This window comes from Bos taurus, chromosome 10 (assembly GCF_002263795.3).
Source record: "Bos taurus isolate L1 Dominette 01449 registration number 42190680 breed Hereford chromosome 10, ARS-UCD2.0, whole genome shotgun sequence".
NCBI classification, from domain to species: Eukaryota; Metazoa; Chordata; class Mammalia; order Artiodactyla; family Bovidae; genus Bos; species Bos taurus.
In genome coordinates, this window is record NC_037337.1 from 2041718 (window position 1) to 2067214 (window position 25497).

Below are 25497 nucleotides of genomic sequence, written 5' to 3' on the forward strand. Positions count from 1 at the left end.
TTCCCTCTCTTTCTCTCACTCTTTCTGCCTTTCTTTCTTTTCTTTCTTTCACTTATTTGGCTTTGAGGTCTCTGAGGGCTTCTGTTTCCCTATCATTCAGGGGGCAAGTGAATGACTGGGAGTGGAAAACTCTGTCTGGCACACAGAAATTGCCTTGACAAATTGAATAACAGCAGATCCAAGACACATAATTAATTCCTTAAAGATTTTGCCTGAACTGAAAATGTATAAAGATTGGTGTGCAGATTTCTCATTTCCTACAGAATGTTGTGTCAGTCATACACATGCTAAGAGAAGGAAAGGAAGATTTCTATTTAAAGTCAACTTGACAGTGATCAGGGAATTTAACTTCAAAGTGTCTAAATATTTGTGGCCAGCTTAAGCTCCTCCTTACCAGCTCAAGCTCCCAGGTAAAGAATCGGCCTGCAAAGCAGGAGACCTGGGTTCAATCCATGGGTCAGAAAGATCCTCTGGTGAAGGGAATGGCAATCCACTCTAGTATTTTTGCCTGGAGATTTCTATGGACGAGCAGCCTCGTGGACTACAGACCATGGGGTAACCCGCCAAGAGCTGGACACGACTGAGCGATTAACACTTTCTAACAAGCTCCTTAGATGTGGTGAGGAAAGTCCCTTACTGGAGCCAGGCCTCTGCAGAGGTGGCTGTAGGTGTTGGCTCCAGAAGCTCTCAGGCTGATTTCATGGGGGATCAGGGGAGGGGGGTGGAGGGAGTGGAGACTTGGGGACTCCCTAACCCATTGGCTTTCCCCTTTAAAATGGATTGGCAAAATTCCTTAGTATCTTTCTGTTTGCCTTTCTTTGGATCATGTATTTGCTCTAAATACCATAGCACTTCATAAAATATTCACATTATTTCACAATTACATATAATATTTTGTCAAGATTAATTTGGAACCAAAGGCATTGTAGGGCCCCCTAAGAAAGTTAAGCTGCTGGCAAAGACAGAGATAAACGTGTAATATAAAATGTTGCACCATTTGCTGCATGTTCCTTTTCCTTTTGTTGTGGAGAGGGTGGGAGCACCTCTACCATATTGGCCCTGATTGGCGCAAACTCTCGGTAAGAACATCTATGTCTGTCCGTCATTTATCTCTCTCTCTCTAATGGAAAATATACTTATAATAGAAAATATGCATGTAAAGAGTTCTGCATTAGATATAGCTCTAGAATAAGTTTTGTTTGTTTGTTTGTAACTGGAATACATGCTCCAGTGAGAGTTTTCAGTGAATATGTAAGCTGGGTTCATTTTAAGGAATAAACTTCTGGTTTTTAACTTCTACATTTGTTCTTTCCTAAACGGGCCACCTGAGAATGAGCCTGTGGTCTATGGGTTCTCTGTCTCCCTTTTTACAGTTACCTCCCTCCACTTTAGTGGTCCTAAATTTGACCATGATGCCTCGCTCAGGACTCAGGACTTGAATGTCAAGGTGCCAAAGGGAGAATTTGAGACTTCACAGCTCATAAGGAAGCATTGTGTGAGGAAAATAAAGAGAAACTTCTAGTGGAAAGATCTGAAAGGAGAAACACATTATTTGCTTCAGGCTTCAGACTCAAGGAAAGGCTCCATTTCTTTTAGAACTTGAGTTCAGAATCAGTTGGTTAACCCAGAGACACAGATTAATATATGCATTTCAATTAAATATAAAGTCAGACTTTTTTTTGCTGACAAAAATGGTCTGTTTTGCCTAATTGATTTGAAACTGAGAACTTTGCCATTTTCCTTTTAAGGATACACAGTTTCTATAAATTAAAATAGCTAAATCTGAAGCTTCAAGATTTTGAGGAATGTATTTAAAGCATGTATATTGTATGCCAGAAATCACAACATTTTCAACTATTTAAATTTATGATAAAAATTCTAGATGTTAGAAATCTGTGGCATGTAGATAGTTTGCAAAATTCTTTTAGGGGATGTTTGGGCAAAAGTATTTGAAGACTACTGCCTGAGAGTGTCATATTATCTTAGGGCGGGGCAGAACGGGAGGAGTCCATCACAAAATTGTCCAGAAAGGAAGTCTCTGGCGTCTGGGCCTTCTCCTCTCTCTGCTCTGCCTTTCCTTTGAAGCTCTCCTCACAGAGGTCTCTGGCAGCCAGGGTTCCCCAGTCCAGTTTCTATAGTCCTTGCTGCTGCTAAGTCGCTTCAGTCATGTCCGACTCTGTGCAACCCCAGAGACAGCAGCCCACCAGGCTCCTCCGTCCCTGGGATTCTCCAGGCAAGAACACTGGAGTGGGTTGCCATTTCCTTCTCCAATGCATGAAAGTGAAAAGTGAAAGTGAAGTCGCTCAGTCGTGTCCGACTCTTAGCGACCCCATGGACTGCAGCCTATCAGGCCCCTCCGTCCATGGGATTTTCCAGGCAAGAGTACTGGAGTGGGGTGCCATTGCCTTCTCCATAGTCCTTGCACTTCCATCCTATTCTGGGTTTCATTTCTACAGAGCTCTGACCTCCAGGAGCAGGGATCTAATTGTTCAACTCACCTTTTTTTATTTATTTCAGCTTACTTGTTTGTTTGGTTCCCTGGGTCTTAGTCACAGCGTGCAGGATCTTCAATCTTTGTGGCCATATGTGGCATCTTTGGTTGCAGCCTGAGAACTTTTAGTTGCAGCACATGGGATCTAGTTCCCTAGCCAGGAATCAGAACTGGGCACCCTACTGGGAGCTCAGTGTCTTAGCCACTAGACCACCAGGGAAGTCCTTTTAAAAGTTTCTACTAGCTTAGTGACCATTCTTCTTTGCCCATTCTGTGGTTTAGAAAGTTCCCCATCTTTTGAGTCTTGATTGGAGGCTGAACCCATCTCGCATGATAAAATCTAAAAGTTTCCTATATTCCCTTTCCCAAGTCCTTCTACTAAGAGATATCACTTCTAAGTACTTGACAAGTAATAACTCATATAATCCTTAATAACAGCTATCATAATATATAACCCAACTATAATAGTCTTAAATTTAGTAATCTTCATTAATACCTGTGAAATTGGTACCATTATTATCAAATTAGTCTTCCCTGGTGGCTCAGTGGTAAAGAATCCACCTGTATTGCAGGAGACACAAGAGATGAGATAGGTTCAATCCCTTGGTTGGGAAGATCCCCTGGAGGAGGGCGTGGCAACCCACTCGAGTGTTCTTGTCTGGAGAATTGTACGGACAGAGGAGCCGAGTGGGCTACAGTCCACAGGGCCGCAAAGAGTTGGACACAACTGAAGCAACTGAGCACGCGCACATTATCAAATGGATACAGGAGGGGACTAACTGGAGCCTGCAGAGACAAAGTAACTTGCTCATGGTCGCACAGCAAGTAACTGGATAAGCCAAGCTTCGAATCCAAGGAATCTGACTCTAGAATCTCAGTTCTAAGTCACCAGGCAAAGGCACATGGCCCAAGTTCAAACAATCAGGTACAGTCAACGCAGACTGTTTTTCAAGAGCTGGTGCCTCAGAGAAGCAGTGACAGGAGATTCCATGTGGGACTGGGGAGGACCACTGTGGCCACCGCTTGGACTGTCTCGGCAACATGCCGATGACGGGCCAGTGGTAGCAACTGGGGTCCAGGGTTGGCAGCGTGGAGTGCCAGCAGGGACAGCTGTGGACCCCTGCTGGGGCATGATTGTGACTGTAGCTTGGGCCACGCAACGTTCTATGAGGTTCTCTCTCTTTCCTGGTGGTCCTGGAAAAGTTACTGTCTATCGTCTGTCTCTTTATCTATCATCTACAACACTCTCATAACTATACAGTATATAGCTCCTTATGTCAGTCAGAATAGGCTCCTACTGCTTGCAACCAAGGACCCTGCTGGTGATATTTTAAAGGTGAAGATGGGTGCTTTTTTCTGCTTGTGTCTTTCTTGGCTCTCAGCAAAATGACAAACACAGAGCAGGTGCTCAGAACACATTTCTTACGTGAACAATGAGCTGATGCACAACCAGATGTTAGTGGGTGGTAATGACTTAAAGGGGTAACACTTCTAGTAATATTAGCCTTTAGAGGCAGGCCCTTAATGTCCCAAGGCACTAGTTGCAACCCATTAATGGGCCCTGAAATCAATTTAGTTGCTTGCTGCTAGCATTTTTATAAATGAAATAGACTCAGTTATAACAAAACAATGGAAAACAAAGCACATCAGAGGTAGGAAGAATAAGTATTATTTCACAAATATTTGTTTTGATTATGTTTAAATTTTGTTTATATGTGCATGTGTTGGCATATATTAGGTTGTGTTGTTACTATGGGCCAGAAAGATTTGAAAACCGTAGTCGTAGGGTAGATGTTGCTATTGGTCAGTGTCACATCTCCTGGCAGAAGATAAGAGGGACGGATTGGGAGACAGGGTTCTGAATTGCCTCAGTAATTATCTGTATCATAAAACACAAGATATATGTGAATATTCACTCATACTCTTTAAGGAGGAAAGAGAAGGCGAAATTCTCAGTTAACCTCTCACTCACTTTCCCTGCACACAAATACTTTTTGAAACAAAGCATATTTCTCATTCATCTATTCTAGACTACAAAGTAGCTATGCCTATGTGAAAGGCTAGTAAACTAGCAGGCTCTGATGTTCAGTTCTCATGAACATTTTCCATATTATATAATCAGCGTATTTTCACATACAAAATATTTACAATAATATGCAAATGTATCTGTACCTATCTTCTGCTCCCCTTCAGCTTAATTCATTTGTGCACTTTAGAACTTAAACAAGTTTTGCATGTGTGTGTGTGTGTGTGTGTGCACACGCGCACCTCTGATGAAAATGTACCCCCAGGTGGCCAGTCTTATACTTCTGACCTGTGTCCTTGGGCAAGGCTGCCTGCAGTTTGAGAAGGCTGTCTGCAATGAGGGGACTGGGAAAGATTCTAAAAGAAACACACACACACACTCAAACACACGATAGCAATCATGGAGCTGCGGTTGCAGAGAGAAGCTCTAGTGCCCAAATGCTCTTGAGCTCCAGTTCCCAAGACGAGGCTGTGCTTTGTGTGTGTCTGTGATCACCTCTTGCAGTGTTACCCAGGCCACTCCAGCCAGTTTTTATTTGGGCTGGTGTCTTAGGTCAGGTTCTCTTGAGACTGATGCTGAAGTGACAGTTCATGTCCAGGTAATTGACTAAGCAAGTACTCCCAAGAGAAGTTGAAAGGAAATGGAGAAAGCAATGTAAGAGAAGAGGAGAGTAAGTTGTGATTTCAGACAGTCTATGGAAGGTAGCTTCACCTCAGAGCTCTCTTGACCTGAGCTCAGAATGTTGGCCTTCCGTTGCCCTGCACCATCAGCCGCTGGTTCAGGGCTCAGAGGGATGCAAACTCCCAAGCATGTCCAGCTTCCTGATTGTGCAACTCAATAGCCAGAGGGAGTCTTTGAAAGAATAATCATTGATGAGTCCACAGAAAGCAATCAACAAGAAAGCCAGCACAAAAGGGGTAATCTGAGGGCATCGGCCTGGAGTGATGGTATTTGCTAGCCCTGGTTTGAGTGGTTGGTTATCTATGTCTTAAAGTGAAAAAGTGAAAGTGTTAGTTGCTCTGTCGTGTCCAACTCTTTCCGACCCCACGTGCTGTAGCCAGCCAGGCTCCTCTGTCCATGGAATTCTCCAGGCAAGAATACTGGAAGGGTAGCCATTCTCTTCTCCAGGGATTGAACTCGGGTCTCCTGCATTGTAAGTGGATTCTTTACCATCTGAGCCACCAGGAAGCCTATGTTTACAATTAAAAGGACTTTTGTTCATGCATGGACATAGTTCAAGAGAATAATCAAAAAGAGCAAGATTTTTACAAAAATGGAAAGACCACTCCCTGAGAGCAACTTTAGGGCATGTTTTTAAGTTCATATCAGAGAAAGTTACATATATGTTTAAACTTCTTAAGCTTCCCTAACCACCTAAGATGGAAATGTTCTGCCTTAGAGATGTATTCTGTGAGCAAAGAGGAACAGAAGCCAAGAACTCACTTTTGCAGTAAGTGCTTCAGCTAAAGACATACCAGTCCTTATGCTTAGAAGGCTCTTTATGCTGATCCCTGGATCTGAAGTGGGAATGTGGCCCTTAGCCTAGAGCCCATTTTTGCACCTGATTGTCATTTCCATTTAAATTTTTTTCTACCAATGGACTCAAATCTAAAAGTGCCATTGACCACTGAAGAATCTTACATTTTTATGCCTATGGGTGGTTACACTCCATTTGTCTCCTAATTCAGACTGGACATGCTTTTAATTTTTAGAGTACATCTGTGGCTTGACTTGAATTTATGATGACCTCCTCCATCATAAGGTAACTTTAAGTGGTGATGTTATTTCAGTGTGAAATGTCTTCTACTTCCCTTCCCTTGCCCTGCCCTTTTGTCTTTTGTAGTAATAGCACCATCCCTGTAATCAGAGCCAGAGATGGGAAAAGAATAGAACTTGGAAATTGCCCCTTCTCTCCTGTGAAGAAGAAAATCTTGTTTTCAGCACCCATCCCTTCTCTTCCACTCAACTTTCTGTTAGTTCCTTCTTTTGGCTTCTGGTTCTCTGTCTCTTCTGGCCATTTAGTGTCCTCATCTTATTCCTTGGTCATATAGTGCATTGAAATATAGACTCACCGCCCCCCCCCCCCCCCCGGTAATCTGCTGCTGCTGCTAAGTCGCTTCAGTCGTGTCCGACTCTGTGCAACCCCATAGACGGCCGCCTACCAGGCTCCCCCGTCCCTGGGATTCTCCAGGCAAGAGTACTGGAGTGCGGCACCATTGCCTTCTCCACCCGGTAATCTGGGAAGATGTCATTTGAATCTTCTTAAACTTCCTTTTCTCCCATCAAAATTAACCTATCCTGAGTTCTATCTATACAAGATTGTTCTTTCTGCTATGTGATAGCTTGATGGTCTTGTCACCTAGTCTATGGTAATAGATTAAAGACAACATACTAATTCTTCATCTCCTGAAAACACCTGCAAATTTTAAGGGGAATATTCTTATGACTCCCTCAATAATGAGACAGTATAGGAGAAAGTGAAATCTTACTTTTGGAATTAAATGGACATTGGATCAAATCCATCTCTCTTCCTTATTTCCCAAGAGATCATCCATAGTTACTTAACCTCTCTGAACCTGCCTAATCTACCTTTTAACACCCATAAAAAAAGGATATTTGGACTCTGTGGGAGAGGGAGAAGGTGGGATGATTTGGGAGAATGGCATTGAAACATGTATAATATCATATATGAAACGAGTCGCCAGTCCAGGTTCGATGCCCAATACTGGTTGCTTGGGGCTGGCGCACTGGGACAACCCAGAGGGATGGTATGGGGAGGGATGAGGGAGGAGGGTTCAGGATGGGGAGCACATGTATACCTGTGGCGGATTCATGTTGCTATATGGCAAAACCAATAAAATATTGTAAAGTTTAAGAATAAAATAAAATATATAAAAAAAAGGATACTAGCACTTGTCTTCCGTATTTTTGGAGCTATTTACTTAAAAAGTATAAAGAGTACCCAGGTTAGTGTCTGATATACAGTAGGTGTCTTACAAATTGAAGCTAATATAGTAACAGTATTATAAACCAAGTTATAAAACAATATTGTATTGCTTTGTATTTGTATTGTAAATGCAAATATTGTAAAAGAATATTGTAACTCCAAGTAATGCTGGTAATCTTAATGATCAAATATTTCTTAGATACTCTGTATAGAAGGAAAGAAATAAGTTGTACCTCTTAAATTAGATTCTCCTTCACCTGTGCACAATACTAGCTCTTCTCTAGTCTATATCTACTACTCAACCATCCATTCATTTATTTATTAACTTATTTATGTGCTTCATGGGGTCGCAAAGAGTCAGTAATGACTGAGCGAACACCACTTTCACTTTCACTAGGTGCCAAAGGCTAGGGTGGGTCCTCTGGAGGGTACAAGACATGTGGCACAGAGGCCCATCTTGGCATGCAATTCAGTGTTTTTTTTTTAAATAAAAAGTCTAGGTATTTTGGATATTAAAAAGACAAGAAAGAGAATATCTCAATCCCCTCTGAAGTTTGTCCTTGAATATCCAGAGTCAAACAAAAGAGGCACATCTATATCCTTTAGGAAAGTTGAGCGAGAGACCATTTTCAGAGATATGGAGACAATAGACTATAAGTCAAGCTCTAATGGTAAGTAGGGTCAGTATATGGACACAGTAATCTGCATCAGACCAGTGGTCAAGGGCATCAGATGAGCAGAGAGAAGAACAAGGCTCTGAGTGGGTGAAGTGAGGAGGTTCAATAAGCAAACCCAAGTCTGCTTGAAATGTGACCAGGGAGACCCTAGCCCGTCTGCTGTGGTGGTTTCAGTCACTTACGGGGCCACACCAGACTGCATGACGGAGTCAGAGAGAAGAGGCTGATGAACAAAGAGCAGAAGAAAAAGGCTGCAGAGTGTTGCTATGGCAACTTGTACCAATTCATAAGCTGGGAAGAAAATTAAAGTGGCCAAAAGGTTTAAGATCTGCTCTAGTTTAAATACTGGCTATTCTAGCATAAAATTTACAATTTCAGAGACACTTAATGTACTAGATTTACGTCTTTACAAGGCAGATGGTGCAGTGCTTTCACCCAAACTCTGGAGGCAGAAAGACAGGAGATCACATTTTGTCCTTGCCTCTTATCAGCTGTGTACCTTTTGGCAAATTATTTGAGTTCCCACTAAGTTATGTTATGTGTAAAATAAGGTGAAGCCTAGAATTTGCTCATGGGGTGGTTTGGACACTGAACGAAAGGCTGTTTGGTTGTGTCTTAGCACGGTGCTTGGCTCACAGTAGCTAGGCAATGTGTGTAAACTATTCTGAATTTGGATTCTACATGTATGTCTAGAGGTCTCCTCAAGCATATGTAATCTGACCTGTCATATGGTTGTACCTATTTTTATGTCTTTAGCTGGTCATAAAAATAAGTTTTAGACCCTAGGACTAGAGTCAAAAAGAGGCCAAATTGAGCCTGAAGAATAGCAGCACGCTTACGACCCCTTTAATCTCTTTGACATCTCATTTTCTCTCCTACTTGTGAATTATTTATGTGATCTGTACTTTGGGGAAGAAGTCCAAACACATCTCTGTCTCCCTCAGACTCCTGGAGGGTCGGTCCAAGGTCCAGAAGGATTTCTGCCACATGGTAGATGCTTACTCAGGGTTTGTCTGCATGGATGGATGGCATTGGAAGTGTGGATGATACCCATGCAGATACTTGGGTTTTGTCGGGTTGAACTAGTGAATAGGTAATGTTTCTGAGGAAATGCATAAATTAAAATATATAAATAAAAATATAAAATATATAAATATATATAAAATATATTAAAAATATAAAATAAAGAAAGTAAATAGGTCGTTATTCATCATTTTACTCAGAAAAACTCAAGAAGTAGCATCTGTGTGGCAGACACCACTCTGCACGCTGGAGGTTCTCAGAGCAGTGGGTAAAGGGATGGTTTCTAGAATAAGGAACCAGTGTCCCTGCAGTGCTAATTAGAACTGACACTGGTGGTGATAAAGTGGCATCCCGGAGGTGCTCTGTTCTGCCGGGGGATACCTTTCTGAAGTGTCCAGGACCAAGAAGGGGCTGAGGTGGTGGGAGGCCATTTGGGGGATGCACAACAGGAGCTATACATGGACTTATTAGAAATTGTAATTTAATATTTGGAACCCTGTGTTTTACAAACCTGGGCACACGAATGTATTATGGCAGTGAACAAGATAGACAAGGTTCCTTCCTCAGGGGGCTTTCTTTTCAAGAGTTAGCCGTCAGAGGGCTCATCTCCTGGGAGAACTGTGCGTTTCTTACAGTCCCAGAGGCCAGGTTCCTCAGCTTCCCAGCCTGGGGCTTTGATGGTGCCAAATAGCATCATGCTGAGACCCACAAAGACTTCCTAGGTGTGCTGGTGGTAAAGAACCCTCCTGCCATTGCAGGAGACATAAGAGACACAGGTTTGATCCCTGGGCCAGGAAGATTCCCTGGATGAGGGCATGGCAACACACTCCAGTATTCTTGCCTGGAGAGTCCCATGCACAGAGGAGCCTGGAGGGCTACAGTCCATAGGGTTGCGAAGAGCTGGACACGACTGAAGCAACTTAGCAGGCACTAGACCCACACGTGGCAACATTCTTGTCCTCAGCACCTTTCATATTTTTTGAATTTTATCTTTGATACCATTTACAATTTACTTCAAATTTCTTTCCATGGAGAAAGCCAGTTATGATAAGTATGTGGGTCCTTCTGAATTTTTCACTTCTTAAGGTTTTTTGTTGTAAGGACACTCTGCTAACCTATCCCTCATAATAAAAACAGGAGACAATTAATCCCATACATTGACCCTTTTGTAATATTCCCTGTAGAACTCTGATTATAGAAAAAAGATGATTTAACTTAAACTCTTATAGAAAAGTGGCAAGTATTTTTTATTCAGTCTATATTTGTAAACATTTAAAATGCTTCCATGTCAGAAACTTCTTAAAATGAATGTCATCTTTTGTTGGTATCCAGAATGAAAATTCAGGGAGGTAAATGGGCATTTTAACCATTAATTTCACTAGCTGAAGATAACTGAATTTAAGGAAATGAAAAAATATAACATCACTCTGAAAGCGAAAGTGTTAGTCACTCAGACATGTCCGACTCTTTGCAACCCCATGGACTGTAGCCTGCCAGGCTCTTCTGTCCATTGACTTCTCTAGGCAAGAATAATGGAGTGGGTAGCCATTCCTTCTCCAGGGGATCTTTCTGACCCAGGAATCAAGCCTGAGTCTCTTGCATTGCAGGCAGATTCTTTATCATCAGAGCCACCAGGGAAGCCCACTCTGTGTCTGCACGCTCAGTCACTTCAGTCGTGTCTGACTCTTTGCGAACCCATGGACTGTAGCCCACCAGGCTCCTCTGTTTATGGGAGGACTGGACTGGGTTGCCATGCTTCCTCCAGGGGATCTTCCCGATCCAGGGATCAAACCCATGACTCTTATGTCTCCTGCATTGGCAGGCAGGTTCTTTACCACTAGCACCAGCTGGGAAGCCTGAAGCCTGCTCTAGTCTACAACAAATTCAGTAATTCATATTCTTTTGTAATTGTGTATTATATGATAACTAAATTACATTGTGCTCTTCTGAGACTTACTAAGTCAGTCCTATACATGGAAAGAAAGAAGTCCCAGATAAAGCTGTGGTCCAGACATTTAATCATAAATGCCTGCTTAATCCACAAAAGGTGAGTTTTGTGGTTAGAGCCGCAGGGATGATAATGCAGTGATGGCGGAGCCATCTGCATGCAGTTCTGCCTCCCATGCTCATTGCAAAACTGTCAGATGAACCGTTACTGCTAGACCTGTTATCTGGCATTGACAAATCAAGGCTGAGAGAACACAGCTTGGCATTGAGGCTCTGGGTGGAATTTGTATTAGAAAATGAAAACTTTGACATGTAGATGGGATATATTTGATATGTAAACCATTAGAAAAATGTAAGTGGGGATTCACACAAAAGCACATTCCTGCTGTAACCTGCTGTTCAAGTATCTCTCTTCTCTTTTAGTGGTTTTAGATCATGAAGTCCTAGAAGCCTAACATGTTTGCTTCACATGGGGAGAGCAAATTTACACACCAATCCATTTCCCATGGTATCTTGAGCTGCTAAACACAGTTATAGAGAAGCAAATCTTATTCCACTTTGTAAGTGCATTAAAATAGTTCTCCTTAAGACACACTAAATCCTTTAAACAATCATCAATACAAAAATTGAAATTGTTTCAAACACTAATAACAAAACCAAGCCCAGATGTGCAAATTAGTATTTTATTTGTTGTTCTGCATTGATCTCGGGAAGAAAGCCAGCTCAAGGTATATCTTGCACCATCTTAGTTTCTCACAGTAATCTGTCCTCTGTAAGAACAGATACAAGCTCAGTTTTTAATAGCAATTTTAAGAAATAAAACATTTCTCTGTTCTTTGTTTTTAAATTATAGGCTCATCATATTGTATATTCTCTAAAATTTGAGATTAGTTGAGATGTATTAACCTAAGTATTTGTCCTAAACAGTATGCATATTTCCTTTTTGTAGAAGTAGGTCTACTAAATGACTTTCCTGTCTTCTCCCTCGTCTTTCTCACTCTCGATCCATCCCTCTTCTTCCCTTTCTTTCTTTTTCGTTTTTAAACCAACAATATTTATTTATTGGATACTCATTATGTAAGACTCAGTGGTCTATACTTTATTAATATAAAATGCTAGGATGAGATGAAAATGTAATAACTAATATTTATTTGACTTCCCTGGTGGCTCAGAGAGTAAAGCGTCTGCCTACAGTGTGGGAGACATGGGTTCGATCTCTGGGTCAGGAAGATCCTCTGGAGAAGGAAATGGCAACCCACTCCAGTACTCTTGCCTGGAAAATGCCATGGACGGAGGAGCGTAGTAGGCTACAGTCCATGGGGTCACAAAGAGTCGGACACGACTGAGCGACTTCACTTCACTTCACTTCAATATTTATTTAAATGTTTATTAGATTTTGGTTATTGCAATTATGAAGAATAAAACATGTTTCTGTTAAATCATAGGGCTCAGTACTTACAGACGGGGAAGGCAAAATTGCATATTAATTTTTATGGGATTTTTTGTATTTCTGTGGCATTGTTCACATTCCTAAATAGGCACTTTTTACTTTGCAGTTCATTTGAGTCTTTTAGTTAAATTATGCTACTGCTTTGCCTAAAACTCTCCCTGGCTCTCTATTTCATCTTAGTAAAAGCTAAAGTTTTCACAATGGCCTCCAAGGCCTACACATTCTGCCATGTTGCCTCTCTGAGTTCATTTTTACTATTTTTCCCCCAAGGTGATGGGATATGGCTAAAGTTGTATTAAAACTTTGAGTAAAATTCATAGACTTGAATCCATTTACTATTAACAAGAAAGAATTTAAAAGGTTAATAAACATTCAATTCAATAGACAGCAAATGCAATCAGGCAATCACATTTTACTGATATTTGACTAGTGGGTATGTTGGTAATTTATATTTTCTTCTTTGTACTTTTATGTCATTTTTCACAATATCATTTATTAGACGTAAAATTAGTAAGGAAAACATTTTGTCAATGCAGAATGAGACATTTAAGTTGGGAAAATGGGAGAGCAAAGTTGTTAATAATGATGGAGAGCAAAGTTAGAGTAAACTCACTAAGCATGGAAAAGGAGCAAATATAATTCAATTTGTGTAGTCTGTGCCACTGTCTTGGTCATAATGGCATTGCAGTAATTAGGGAAAAGTTAGGATGCCAGCACAGCAGTCTTGGGAAAAGGTTGTCAGCTAGAATAAACACAACCCAAGAAAACAGACAGATAGATAGCATGTTGAACATGGGAGGCAGACACACAAATCTTATCAGGCCTAGAAAATTCGATTACAGAGAAGAAACAGGAAAATATGTTTGGGCTGAGGAACAAGTTCAAATCATCTTTAGGAAAAAGTCAAACAAGAGTTCACTTTTGGTATCATAATGTACTGGCAGAACACTGTCTACTCTCTCAGTACTGAATTAGCTGTCAAAACACTAGTGTTCCAATCCTTTCCCTAACATTTACCAACTCTAGGACAAAGGGCAAATCATTTAATCTCACTGAACAATAGTGTCCTTATTTTAAAATTGGTGTACTAATATCTGCCCTTCCTATGTCATAAACTGTGGTGAAAATAAAATCTTATCAGTATAGGAAATGCCTTGAAAACCACAAAGTGTTATTTAAATATAAGATTTCCTTTATTATTAACAGTATTTACTGGCACTTGTTAGAACCAGATTTGAATCTAATAGAGTAACACCTATCCTTCAAGACCAATAAGAATTTAATAATAGTAAATGAAATGATGACAAAATACATTGAATATTGTAAAAATAGATAGTATTTAATTGTGGGGTCTTGGGCTGTCTGGGACTAAGAATAAGGAATCATATTGTTACCCAAAGAACTATGACTTTCTTTCCATGCCCCCGTCCCCACCCCAGTACCTAATAGATTTGCATTCAATTTTGCATTATAACAAAACCTTTAAAAAGTACACAGGAGTATTTGCCCAAGATTTTTCAGTAAAAAACAAAGTGTAAAGGTCAGTCTGTTTGTTAATTGAAATTAAATGAGGCTAATCTTTGCAGAATACATCATGAGAAACACTGGACTGGAAGAAGCACAAGCTAGACTCAAGATTGCCGGGAGAAATATCAATAACCTCAGATATGCAGATGACACCACCCTTATGGCAGAAACTGAAGAGGAACTCAAAAGCCTCTTTTTTTTTTTCCAAAAGCCTCTTGATGAGAGTGAAAGAGGAGAGTGAAAAAGTTGGCTTAAAGCTCAATGTTCAGAAAACGAAGATCATGGCATCCCGTCCCATCACTTCATGGGAAATAGATGGGGAAACAGTGGAAACAGTGTCAGATTTTATTTTTTGGGGCTCCAAAATCACTGCAGATGGTGACTGCAGCCATGAAATTAAAAGACACTTACTCTTTGGAAGGAAAGTTATGACCAACCTAGATAGCATATTGAAAAGCAGGGACATTACTTTGCCAACAAAGGTCCGTCTAGTCAAGGCTATGGTTTTTCCAGTGGTCATGTATGGATGTGAGAGTTGGACTGTGAAGAAGGCTGAGCGCCAAAGAATTGATGCTTTTGAACTGTGGTATTGTAGAAGACTCTTGAGAGTCCCTTGGACTGCAAGGAGATCCAACCAGTCCATTTTGAAGGAGATCAGCCCTGGGATTTCTTTGGAAGGAATGATGCTGAAGCTGAAAGTCCAGTACTTTGGCCACCTCATGAGAAGAGTTGACTCATTGGAAAAGACTCTGATGCTGGGAGGGATTGGGGGCAGGAGGAGAAGGGGACGACAGAGGATGAGCTGGCTGGATGGCATCACTGACTCGATGGACGTGAGTCTGAGTGAACTCCGGGAGTTGGTGATGGACGGGGAGGCCTGGCGTGCTGCGATTCATGGGGTCGCAAGGAGTCAGACTCGACTGAGTGACTGAACTGAACTGAACTGAATCTTTGTCAATTGTAGGGAAGACATGGAAGGTTATGGGAGGCAGGCCATGAAATATGTAAGTTCATCTTTAGAAAGTGAGGAGATACATTGATTTAAATGGTTGGTGGCTTGTCCTGTGTTGATTACCTATGTAAACACACACTCTGGATATCAGTTGTTTCTGGATTATATATGCTGGTGATTATCAAATTTGTTCAGACCTCTAGTCTCATGTTCCCAGCTGGTACCTGTTGGACAACTTCATTTAGATGTTTCATAGGCATCTGAAACTTTAACATACCTAAAAAAAGAATTTTTGATTATCCTTCTGAAATCCATTCTTTACCTAGTCTTCCTCATCTTTATACACGAACACCATTCACTCAGTTGTTAAGTCCAAACCTAGTTGCTGCTGTTGCTGCTAAGTCGCTTCAGTCATGTCTGACTCTGTGCGACCCCATAGACAGCAGCCCACCAGGCTCCTCCGTCCATGGGATTTTCCAGGCAAGAGTACTGGAGAGGGGTGCCATTGCCTTCTCCCCAAACCTAGTTATGACCCTTCATTTCTCAGTTGCCCTCCATGTCTCGAATGTATTGTGGTCACTTTGATTTGTCCCCACCGCTCTTAGCCTAGCCCAAGCCACCAGCATCTGCATGTAGACCTCTTCAGCAGCCTCCTCCCCATCTCCCTGTGTCCTCTCCTGCTCCCTGCCCTGAAATCTGTTCTCTGCTTAGCAGCTGAATCGGTCTTTTTGAATAACATAAAAGAAATCATGTCACTTTTTGTTTTAATGGACAAATAGGAATTGCTACTATAGCTTTTTTATCACAATTATAATATAATTCAAACTCCTTATCGTGAGCTGGAGCAGGGCTGATATTCACCCAGGATGCATTGGTACAGCTCTGTGGATTATTTATAGAGGATGCCTGGTCTGAGTGGCCAGTGCTCTTGCTGCGTGAGTTAAATATTTTGCCTATTTCTCCTGCTTCTAAGACCCTATGTGAGCTAGCTGTTCTCAACTAGAGAGTCTCAAATGTTCCGAGGGATTGTCAGCAATATCTGGAGACATTTTTGGTTGTCACAGATGGGGTGTGCTCCGGACATGTTCCTGGAGAGCGGCCAGAAACACTGCTCACATCCTGCAGGACACAGACCAGCCCTCTGTGACACAGAGTTATCTGGCCCCAGTTGGCAGTAATGCCTAAGTTACAGCGCCCTGAGATACCCCTCTTCTTCCTGCCTGTCACATCCATAGCACTGTCTTCCTTACTTGTTTTCTCCACTGCCTTCTGGCTCTACCTGGCAAATTGCTACCCCCAGGGGTTCTCCATTTCATAGCACTGAAACCACCTGATATTACCTTTATAGTTATTTTTGTTTCATCTCTGGCACTCCCACCTAGAATGTATACTGCATAAGAAAAAAAATATTTCTCTCTGCAAGCTTGGAGAACAGTGCTTTTTAGTCCCCATCAGATTGTCTCCGAATTAAAATGATGGTTTCTGCAGCATCCCCAGAATCAGCACCATAAAGCAGCCTCAGAAGGCATGAGAGCCAAAGCCATGCCCCAGAACCTTCTACTCAGAGGGTACTCTAAGAGCTGTGCATGCAGATTGTTTTGCCTAGTCATCATCTGCTTGAGTTATGACTTTCCTGGTGACTAAACGTCTTACAGTGTTGTTGCAGAGGATCTGATGTCGATGTACCATGATAACTATATAAATATTGTGATGACTCTTCACTCCATGTGGATGACATCCCCCTCCTGGCCTTGGGATTACCCCATGCTGGCCATAATCTGAAGGCCACACCATAGGGTTGTCTGCTGTTGTAGATCAACAATTATGTTCTCAGTGAAATCACACAGGCAGCAGGAATCATCAGTACAATAAAGAGCTGGGCCAAGGCCTGACTTGCTTTGAATCTGTAGGTTAACTTGTCTTTGCAATTAGAAAATTCTCTGCTTTTGGAAAGCTGCTGGTTTTCCATTTGGTTTGACGTTAAATGATCAAATTTCAAGGAAAAGCACAACTGAATTCCCAAATCTCACCAAATTTAATTTTGTTCCAGCAGGACTTCATGCTGAGAAAAAAATAGAAAAAGAAAATCCCTCAAGGTTATGCTGACAGAAAAGCTAATTAGAATAAATTCATTCTAAGTCTTAATCACAGAACTTCCCATTGAAAAGAACAAATTTTGAAACACAAAAATTTCTTATCATAAACATAGCTATTTAAATAGATTATCTTCAGTACCCTGTACTTGAACTAGGATTAACCAAGAGTTTTTATTTGGAAAATTTATTATTATTATACTATTATTTGCTAAAGCTAATTTCTAGGTTAGAGTCATTGCACTTTTTAGACCTCTCTGTAAAAACTCCACTCCTGTCCCTTTATGCCTCATGAGAGTTAGATGATTGTGAAATGAATTGTGAATGCTCAGGTCCCCCGAAAATTAAATGGGAAATCCCAACAACTTAGTTTTAACTGTTAAAATGGATGCATTTGCATATATCATTTTATTTGGCTTTAATTTTCTATTTTGATGTTCTAAACTTAGTGTACAGTTCTCATGTTGTAAATAGTCTTTGCTTTGGAAATATGGAATAAAGTTTTACTGGAAATCTTTCAAAATGATTCATGAATGCCACCCTGAGGTAGTGCCCAGAGAAGAAAGGAAAGGAGCTTTAAGAGTTTACCCATTTAGTCTTTGTGTCATGAAGCAACTGTTTCTTTTCTTTAAAGACCTTAATTGTCTTCTCTACTCAGTGTACAGTGTATATAGTATCTGTCAGCTGTCTGAGTATTACTTAAGTTAGTGTCTTTGTGTTATTTCCCTATTTAGTGCTGAATGCTCATAACATAATTGCAATTAAAGCAAAAAGCCATCCTGATGACCCACAGGAATTATTTGCAGTTCACCCTTTGTTTTGTTTTCCTGGGATTTGTGTGGAATCTTCATCTAGACAGGAAGATCTGGCTGCAACCATCACACAACAAAGCAAATTCTCTACCTAGCTGTGTAAGGTCATGAGAGCTGCTGCGGGTAGCTCAGTGGCAAATGCGGGGAATCAATAAAACTGTTTTTCCACTGGAGTTCTAGGTTTTCTCCAATTTAATGATGGGTTCAGTTAGCAGTATTTTCCTCTCACAGAGTAGAAACTTCATATTGCTGGTGGGCTAGACTTTCATGAATAAAAAAATCCAGTAACCTTCAGATCCTAAGAAACCCAAGTTTTTATAGGGTTTATAGAATTCCCAAACCAATGTCCTGAATGGCTGCCCCGTGGCAGCTGCTCTTCAGAGCCTCTTCTTGTGTTTTCAGAGTTATTCCTTAAAACATACAGAGAAAGTCAAGTTTTAAAATAAGATTGTAGGCACTCCACATGTTAAAATCTTAACTTACATTTCCTTCAGGCATTCTCTTCCCTATTTGTGTGTGGTTTTTTCCTTTGAAAAAAAAGAGAGTAAATTGAGTTTTTCTCAGTGTATTACAGCCCCTCTTTTTCTTAATTTTTAATCTAAACAATGTATGCACGATAGTGAAAAATGAAATTATTTAGACTTGCTTATATTGAAAAGTTAGAGTGCATCTTCAAGTAATTTTTATATGTATATAAATAAATGTAGGAGTATAAATATGTGAGATCATTTTGATGTTATAGTACATAGATTGTTGACCCTCCATTCTGATATGTAGCTTCTTCCCTGTTTCATCCAATCCATACCACTCAGTGTATCTTTCCTGTAGGCTCCCAGGCATGCTATGCAGAGTACATTGTTACTAGTAACTTAAATGAGTACCCTCTATTATTATATTTTTCCCTTCTTCTGTAGTCTTTCATTCCTTTCCATCTGTCTCTTCCCTGTAGGTACCTGCAGTAATGTATTTACATATCCTCAAAATGTGCATGAATTGTTAATAATATGCTCTGTTGTGTGTTAGTCTTTACACAGATAACATTGTGCTTCCTCGTTTTTACTTTTCTCATAAATTCTCATTCTATGTCTAATTTTTCTATTTGTTACTGCCCAGTGTTTCATAGAATGTTCTCACTCCTCTTTAATTATCTTTTCCCAAAGTTTCTTCCTGCTTCCCATTACCTTAAATGGCCATTGTGTTCGTGTGCAAGAACCATCCATGAACATGCTCCCTGTAGACCTAAGTGAGAATTTCTCTGACATGTGTCCCAGGAGTGTGTTTACTGTGTGAGGCCATACATATTGCTCAATTTTCTGGCTTTCATATATTTGTTGAAATCCATCAATCCACTAATAATCACCACCTCACTCTTGTTCAAGTTGCTGCATATGTTTATTCCTTGTGTGCCCCTAAAATTTTATTTCAATGGAGTCTTAGAGAAAGACTGGAGGGAAATGTTGCTCTCAACCCAACATTTGAACTGGAGCTCAGTCTCCTTTTCAGTGCAATTTAGTTAGCTTGGGGTGTGGGACAAGGTGAGGGACAAGGGAGAGATGAAAAGGCATTCCTGTTGATGGTGAGCTGTGGGCAATTGGCCATAACATTTTCTTTTTTGTTATTGTTGCTTTGTTTAGTTTTTACACTAAAATTTTTTTAAATTTGTATTGGTATAATTGATTTACAATGTTGTATTACAGCAAAGTGAATCAGCTATACGTATACATATATCCACTCTTTTCCCGTTCTTTCTCTTCCCATATAGGCCATTACAGAGTACTGAGTAGAGCTCCCCGTGCTATACTGTAGGTGCGTATTAGTTCTGTTGTATATATAGTAGCGGGTATGTGTCAACCCACTCCTCCAGTTTATATCCCTCTTGAGTGTGTGTGTGTATTAAGTCGCTTCAGTCTTGTCTGACTCTTTGCAACCCCATGGACTGTAGCCCGCCAAACTCCTCTATCCAAGGGATTCTCCAGGCAAGAAATACCTTCCCAACCCAGGGATTGAACCCACATCACTCTCCATCTCCTGCTTTGGTCGGCAGATTCTTTACCACTAGCATCACCTGGGAAGCCCGTATCCCCCCCTTACCCACCCTAGCAACCATAAGTTTATCTGTAACTCAATTTCAGTTTTGTAGATAAGTTCATTTGTAGGCTTTTTTTAGATTCCTCATATAAGCGATATCACATTATTTGTCTTTCTGTCTGAATTACTTCAGTCATTATGAGAATCTCTAGGTCCATCCATGTTTCTGCAAATGACATTATTTCGTATTTTTATGGCCATAAACTTTTCACTGAGACCCATTACCTAAGAAGTAGGATGCAGACTAAAATGAAAGATTGCATCTAGCTGAACAGTAGGTGCTAGCAGTGACCGCTGTTTCATAATTTAGAGGCAACAGGTTGACTTTCAGTCCAAAAGCATGACAAGATTTCTGAAACAGAACTCTGTTGCCTAATCTTACCCCCATCCCAAGCCTGTAGTCCATTAGGATTCCATTCTGAAGTTTCTGTTTTTCATCAGTGCTACAGCAAACTGGGCCATGGAAGCCTTGTAAAGTACAATTATTTCAGTAGTTCATTTGCCAGGACTTTCCCCTTGATTTCAAATGGTTCTGTGATTGCTCTAACAAGATACCTCTGGGAATACTGCTAAGACGTAATCAGAATTGTGTTTTGGGGGCCTGTCAGGTGGGTGACTCTGAGACAGGCAAATCCAATTTATACTTAGAGCTGGATCAGGACTTTACAAAAAGGTGCACGAGTATCAGATCTGCCTACATCTCAAGAGCAATGCCCATGGCCATGTCAGCACTTTTTAAAATGAGAGTTTTCTGGGTAGAATCTGTCTGGAATGCCTTCAGTTGGATTTGAACAGCCTCAGTGAAAAATAGCCAAGCAAACCCCAGATGACAAGGCATTCAGCTATATTTCAAGGCACTTAACGTCCTTTTCCCCCATTCTTCATACCAATTAACTTATCCAAAGTCCAGATTCCTATTCTACAGTATTTAGAGCAGCTGTCCCACTACAGTCCCACTCTGCCTTGCCCAAACTGGACTCAGCAGCTTGTAATTGCATCTCGCTGAGATTAGTGGAAGTGACAGCTTGTGGAAGCATTGTGATCTTGGGGACTGAGCATTTGTCTGGGATCATGATTCTGCCCACTGTTACCTGCAGCCTTCTTATCTGTTCACTTGAGATAATAGCAATGCAAGTCTCCTTGCAATGTTAAAATTTTTTCATGAAGACCAATAAAATAATATATCTGAGAGTTTAAAAAGTTTGCATTTCAAGTGTTATGGGCTGACTTATGTCTCTGATGTTCCCTTCTTCCAACTGCATATGTCGAAGTTCTAAATCCTAGTACTTCAAATGTGACTGTGATTGGAAATAAAGTTTTTAAAGACTTAAGTTAAAATGAGATCTTTAGAAAGGGCCCTAATTTAATATGATTAGTGTCCTTATACAGAGAAGGCAATGGCACCCCACTCCAGTACTCTTGCCTGGAAAATCCCATGGATGGAGGAGCCTGGTGGGCTACAGTCCATGGGGTCGCACAGAGTCAGACAGGACTGAGCGACTTCACATTCACTTTTCACTTTCATGCACTGGAGAAGGAAATGGCAACCCACTCCAGTGTTCTTGCCTGGGGAATCCCAGGGATGGGGGAGCCTGGTGGGCTGCTGTCTCTGGGGTCGCACAGAGTCAGACACGACTGAAGAGACTTAGCATCAGCCGTGTCCTTATAAGGAGAGGAAATGTGGACACAGAAGAAAGAGACCGGAAGTGGCAGCCCGAGCAGACTAACGCAAGTGCCTTCCAGTGCGTTGCAGTATCCGTCAGGCATAACGGAGTCTAGATTTCTTACTGTTTTCTACATGTTTGCTCTCTTTAAAAAGATTTCTTTACTTATGGCTTTAAAAAGATGACACAAGGATTAGTTAAAAACTAAAACTGCTCTATGCAACAGACTTCTTATTTTGCATACAAATGTTTAACTGTAGCAGACATAGCAGCAAATGATAAATGACAAACAGACAACCGTGGCCCTAACAGTCAGTTCCTCACTGTGCTATTGGTACAGGCTTTTACCAGGGGAGATTTTGGCCCAGCCTCTGGCATAGTCCTGGTCTGGCTCTTCTTGTTCAGTTGTCCCATTCCATATATCCCATTTGGATTACCCACAATATAAACTATCCTCTTTGCTTCCAGCATCAATGAGCTTGTTCTTGCTGGTGATCACTTACAGGATTTCTCACTCTAGTTACCTCTCCCTTTCACATAACTAGTTGGGGCACCTTGTTCCAATATGTCTCTGCTGGTGTTGCCAGTCACACTGAATTAACCCGAAGAAACTTGGTCATTGACTCAACTGGGTTATTGAGCTGCTCCCCTGAGAGTTCAGTGAGGATCTCTTTCAGTTCAGTTCAGTTCAGTCACTCAGTCGTGTCTGACTCTTTGAGACCCCATGAACCACAGCACGCCAGGCCTCCGTGTCAATCACCAACTCCCGGCGTCCACCCAAACCCATGTCCATCGAGTCAGTGATGCGATCCAGCCATCTCACCCTCTGTCGTCCCTTTCTCCTCCTGCCTTCAATCTTTCCCAGCATCAGGGTCTTTTCCAATGAGTCAACTCTTCGCAGGAGGTGGCCAAAGTATTGGAGTTTCAGCCTCAGCATCAGTCCTTCCAATGAATACCCAGGACTGATCTCCTTTAGAATGGACTGGTTGGATCCCCTTGCAGTCCAAGGGACTCGCAAGAGTCTTCTCCAACACCACAGTTCAAAAGCATCAATTATTCAGTGCTCAGCTTTCTTCATAGTCCAACTCACATCCATACATGACTACTGGAAAAACCATAGCCTTGACTAGACGGACCTTTGTTGGCAAAGTACTGTCTCTGCTTTTTAATATGCTATCTAGGTTGGTCATAACTTTCCTTCCAAGGAGTAAGTGTCTTTATTTCATGGCTGCAGTCACCATCTGCCATGATTTTGGAGCCCAAAAAAATAAAGTCTGACACTCTTTCCACTGTTTTCCCATTTCCCAAGAAGTGATGGAACCTGATGAGATGATCTTTGTTTTCTGAATGTTGAGCTTTAAGCCAACTTTTTCACTCTCCTCTTTCACCTTCATCAAGAGGCTTTTGAGTTCCTCTTCAGTTTCTGCCATAAGGGTGGTGTCATCTGCATATCGGAGAAGGCAATGGCACCCCACTCCAGTATTCCTGCCTAGAATCCCATGGACAGAGGAGCCTGATAGGCTGCAGTCCATGGGGTTGCTACGAGTCAGACATGACTGAGTGACTTCACTTTCACTTTTCACTTTCATGCATTGGAGAAGAAATGGCAACCCACTCCATTGTTCTTGCCTGAAGAATCCCAGGGATGGGGGAGCCTGGTGGGCTGCCGTCTATGGGGTCACACAGAGTCGGACATGACTGAAGCGACTTAGCATTAGCATTAGCATCTGCATATCTGAGGTTATTGATATTTCCCCCCGCAATCTTGATTCCAACGTGTGCTTCCTCCAGCCCAGCGTTTCTCATGATGTACTCTGCATATAAGTTAAATAAGCAGGGTGACAATTTACAGCCTTGATGTACTCCTTTTCCTATTTGGAACCAGTCTGTTGTTCCATGTCCAGTTCTAACTGTTTCTTCCTGACCTGCATACAGGTTTCTCAAGAGGCAGGTCAGGTGGTCTGGTATTCCCATCTCTTTCAGAATACTTAAGAGTCTACAACTATGTGGTCTAAAGCTCAGAAGTTACAGCAACCATGCTTTCCATTGTATATAGCCAGAGCGGTGAATGGAGCAATGCTGAGCAGCGGGGGGCAGCAGGGGGTGGATTCCCAACAGTGTTCATGTCCTTAGTTCAAGTTGTTCTGCATCTCCAGCTGCATTCTTAAGCCTGAGTTTTGTAAAATACTCTGATATCATTATAAGCTTTTCCTTTTCACTTAACTAGCTCAAGTTAGTTTCCACCATATATTTACAGAACAGCCTAATTAATACAGTGTCCAGCATTCCTACCTTCAGTGGCTCAAAGTTTGTTTCTCAAGGTGTAGGCTTTCTACGCTAATTACACAGACTTGTATTTCAAATATTATTTCAATTTCTGTCTAAAACCTTTACTCTACAGAAAAAGAAACTGTGATAAACACAGCTTTGCCAAGAAGTTTCACCTTGACTGACCCTGAACGCAGCAGTGGGGAAGTTTTAACAGGCCTTTTTGGCTTTAGGCAGGAAAAGGATGACCTGGATGTGGTCTGTGATGAGGCTCCATTTCTTGGCATGAATGTCAGCTCTAAAGATACCCACTCCTACTGCTCTCTCCTAATGCAAAGTGATCATGGAACTTTTTAAACTCAGTATCATTCATGCAGCTTGTTCAGGCTCTATGGTAGAAATAGAAGTAAAATCTGAAAAAGACAGATTTTTACTTTCAAGGAGTTTTCAGTGTATGTGAGGAGACAGGTAAACAAGTAGCTAAAGTGCCATCTGGAAGGTATTGTCATGGGGCAAAGGGATAAGGAGGAGCGGAGTCATTTGTTTGGCATGGTTTATTCAAGGAAGGCCTCATGGAGTGGGCAGTGTGAGAGAAGATGGTAGAACTCTCAAGACAGAGGAGACAGGCGGCAACACACGCGATGGCAATGCAGATGGCTCAGTGCAGCCACTGCAGGCCTGAGCACTGCAGGACTGGAAGTGAGAGAGAGGCAACAGGAGGCGAGACTGGAGAGTAGGTAAGATGGGATCCCAGGATCTTTATACCCATGCAGTGGGAGCTGGAGTACTGCAGGACCGGAAGTGAGAGAGGCAACAGGAGCCGAGACTGGGGAATAGGTAAGACGGGATGATGGGATCCCGGGATCTTTATACCCCTGCAGTGGGAGCTGGAGTACTGCAGGACCGGAAATGAGAGAGGCAACAGGAGCCGAGACTGGGGAATAGGTAAGATGGGATCCCGGGACCTTTATACCCCTGCAGTGGATCGGGAATTTCCTCAGCAGATCTGTACTGCTCTAACTTCAAGTGTATGTAAAAATCTCCTCAAGCACTTAACAAAATTCAGACTCCTGAGTCCCATCCCCAGAAATTCTGATTCACTAGGGTCAAGGTGGCAGCCACAAATCTGTACTTTTTAAAAGATCCTTAGAATGACTAATATGTTGTTGGTTCATGGAGAAATAGCCTGAAAGACACTGATATAGAGGCTGGGAAATAATGAGAGGGTTTTGCTTTGTTTTGTTTTGTTTTAGTGGGAATAGTATGATTAGCTTGTGTTTTAGGATCGTCAGAGAAGTAATGGATAAAGGATATGAAAGAAGTGACAGCCTCTATGGAGGAGGCTGTTGCAGGGGCCCACGGAGAGCTGACTAGGCTATAGCAGAAGCAATAGATGAGAGAGCAAAGACTGAGAGACATGCAGGAAATAGAATTGATAGATAAAAGTGATAGATTATCCTTAGGGAATTAACACACATGAGGGTATCTGGTTTGATGGGTTAGATGGGTTATATCAGTAACCAGAATCAGCA

At 41.5% G+C, this 25497-nt stretch overlaps 1 long non-coding RNA gene across 1 annotated transcript in view; it reads right to left on the bottom strand.

Annotated features, from left to right (window-relative positions):
- Positions 1 to 17056: 17056 nt before the first annotated feature.
- Positions 17057 to 25497, bottom strand: part of LOC132346322 (uncharacterized) — a 66114-nt gene continuing 57673 nt past the window's right edge. The window contains exons 3-4 of the long non-coding RNA XR_009496108.1: positions 18429 to 18472; positions 17057 to 17102 (exon numbers count right to left, since the gene is read on the bottom strand). This is a non-coding gene — a long non-coding RNA (uncharacterized lncRNA). The remainder of the gene's footprint in view (positions 17103 to 18428; positions 18473 to 25497) is intronic.